This window comes from Manacus vitellinus, unplaced genomic scaffold (genome assembly GCF_001715985.3).
Source record: "Manacus vitellinus isolate BGI_N305 unplaced genomic scaffold, ASM171598v3 scaffold_3_pilon, whole genome shotgun sequence".
Taxonomy (NCBI): Eukaryota; Metazoa; Chordata; class Aves; order Passeriformes; family Pipridae; genus Manacus; species Manacus vitellinus.
The window spans coordinates 3,397,959-3,401,193 of record NW_021940535.1 but is presented as its reverse complement, the minus strand read 5'-3'; positions in this window follow the sequence as shown (position 1 = coordinate 3,401,193).

Sequence of the window (3,235 nt, the reverse complement as noted above, 5' to 3'; positions counted from 1 at the left end):
GAGTAAAATCACAATCAAATCCCTGCCTTTGTTTTATTACCAGAGTCAGCAAACACAGAATTTCTTACCTCGTGACCTTGAAGAGCTGCAGAAGTCACTTCCTCTCCACGTTTGAGCTCTTTTAGGATGCACATATTCAAAGGGGAAAAAAACCCCACTCAGCAGGTTGGTGCCAAGCTGCTTTAGCCATGTGGCTCCCATTAAATACATCACAGCCCACGGCTGCTTTCAGAGAGGACACAGGTGCAGCAGGAGCAGCCAAGGGAGCTGGAACATGCCAGGAAAACAGGGAGAGCAAAGGTCTCAGAACCCAGCAGCTGCTGAAAGCCCAAATAACTTCAAAAGGGCACCTGGGCCCTTTGGAGTCTTTTCTTCTAAGGAACACTGGAGCAGATTAAGTTCTATTTAACTTCATTATGTCACTGAAACACTGATTTCATTTTTATTGAGAAAATATTCACCTTTTGATAAAAGACCCTAGATCGCACAGAACAGTTAAGGTTGGGAGGAGCTTTGGGAGATCATCTAGTCCAAGTGTTTCATTCCCACCAGGGTCAGCTAGAGCATATTACCTGGGACCACATCCAGTCAGCTTTTGAAGATCATTAAGTATGGAGACTCTGTGACCTCTGGACAAGCTGTACCAGTGTTCAACCATTCTCACAGTAAAAAAAGCTTTCTCTTATGATTAAACAGTATTTCGTGTGTTTCAGTGTGTGCCCACAGCCTCTTGTCCTGCCACTGGACACCACTAAAGAGAATCTAGCTCCATTCTCTTTAGTCTTCCCTCACACTGATAAGATTCCTTGCTGAGCCTTCTCTTCTCCAATTCCAAGTCTCTCAGCTTTGTTAACAGGTGCTGCAATCCTTTAACCATTTTAATCATGTTCAGTATGTTAAATAATTTCTTTTTAATTGTCTTGAAAATTTGCACAGTTCCTTTTCCAGTTGCTGGTGTGGTTAAAACAACCATCATTGTCATGACCTTCGCTGGATTGCGTGTTTGTTTCTTATTCTCTAGTTTGATTTTAATTGCTTCTGCCAGGCAGCCATCACCCTCAAGGAAACTATCAAGGTGGCAGACTGTTCAGGGCAAGGACTTAACTTACAGCTGAGGAACAACAAATATTGCTCAGCAGACTTGAACCTACTTGAGTTGGACCTGACTAGCACACAGGGGCAGTGTAAAGCCAGGTGTTTTAAAAGCACTACCTTCAGAAAGCCTAAGCGGGTTGACATGTTCCCTTTTGAATATGTTTCTCCAAGGAGTAATAGAGTTTTGTCCAAGTCAGTTAACTTCGTACCTTGGGCAGATGTCTTGCATTGCACTGGGAACACAAGTAACTTGAATTCATCTCGCATTTAGAAATGAGAATACATCCAGTTGTTTCCTTCATCTTTCCTGCTTGTCAAAGAAAAATCATTTTCCTGCATGGTTTTTTGCAAAATTTGCAAGTTCCCTGCAGCAGGGCCCAGACAGTCCTGTAACACAAGGAGCAATGGAGACCTGCACATTTTTGGTGTTATTTTGGAAGACACATCACACTTGGCCAAATGCCTTTGGTTCATCTTAATTAGCACCAATTGTATAAAATTAATAGAATAATGTAATTTCTTAACCAATCTAGTGCTGTTTCTGTTAATTTGCTTTCCTAGAGGATTTAGGAGCAAGCACCTTTATTCAATAACTTCTGAGAGACAGTCTTTACCTCTCTTTGCTTGGTAAGGCCCACAACAAGGACTTCCACCCAGTGACCAGACCAGCCAGATCTCACAGAGTGCTACTGGAAGGTGGCAGATAGTAAGGTGATACCCCAGCAGCTCAGGACATTTCCCTGTGAGGATTAGTGAACAGGCACCTGTGTAATTCAGTCTGTATGCTGGCATTACAAATTCATTGAAGAGATGGGGTACACTGATTTCAATGCATCACCAGCTTCGTTGTGATTCTAATTGCACAAGCAAGCAAAGACTCAATTAAGTTCTCCGTGTTTACAGGAAAAAAGATAATCCCTTCAGGTAGTTCCCTTTCCTCTCCTAATTTTGCAGTAACTGTTGTGGTCCTAATGCTCTGCTTCATTTTGACAAATCCTAACCTTTCCTTAATTAAGAGAGATTTTTACACCCATATGGACTTAATTTTTTTCTGTTTTATAACAGAAAATTTTTTTCTGTCTTTTCTGTTTTCTTCAAGGTTGTATTTTTATGGAACCAAAATATTTTACTCCAACAAAGCTCTACAGTTGTTAGCTGTCTTATAACAGGAACAATTAATGAAATTAGGCAGTGTTAGAAGAGGAAATGCCTTTCCATAGAAGAAGAAATGGTTTTCTCACCCTAGGATCATCAGCTAGCATCTAGCTGATGCTCTAACTTTCCCCACAGGAAGTCACATCAGACAAATAACACAGTTCTGGACACAGCACATTTTGGAGGGGATATCAAACTTTCACTGCTTAGGAGCAGACACTACAGCATAATTTGTTAAACCTGGATTAATGCTGATTTGTATCTGCTCCACCCTGTCCTGGATACACAGCTGTCCTACATTGCACACAGTTCTTGGCATTTAAATACCATCTTTCCAACTGCACGTCCTCAGGCAGGTAATTTCCCAGTTGTTCAACATCTAAAATAACAGTCCTAAATCTAATGGAAATGTACTTCTAGGTTTAGTATACACCAAGAAAAACCCAGGAAGATTTACATGGATAATGTGACTATATTCATCAATCCCAATGACAGCTTAATTCAACATCGGTAAATGCTGTGTTGTGAAGACCTCTACAGTGGAAGCACATTGCTTTTGAGTGGAAAAGATGATTGGTGCATTTTATATTTTCTGCAAAAATTGAACAAATATAGAATTCAGAAAACTAAAATAATCCTTCTAATGAGTGTTGAGAAAAATAACTTCACAATAGTCCTTTGAGAAAAGCAAGAGACTCCATGTAACATACTACAACCTAGATCCATCAGAATATTTCTAGCTAGTAGTCAAAGCCAGGCATAAAGGTGTGCAGTCACCAACCACAGAACAGTTTAAGTTGCAGTAATTTGCAATGCAGCACTGTGCTTCAGCTTTACTATTAATTTCAGTCATCATGCAGCTATCCTGCACCAGATAAACCAGTGTAACTTTTTGGAATTCAGTTTCTAATCAGCAATGCTTTTTCGAGGAAAGATCATGTTTTTAAGTGTTTCCTGAAGCACAAAGAACAAGAGACCCATTAGC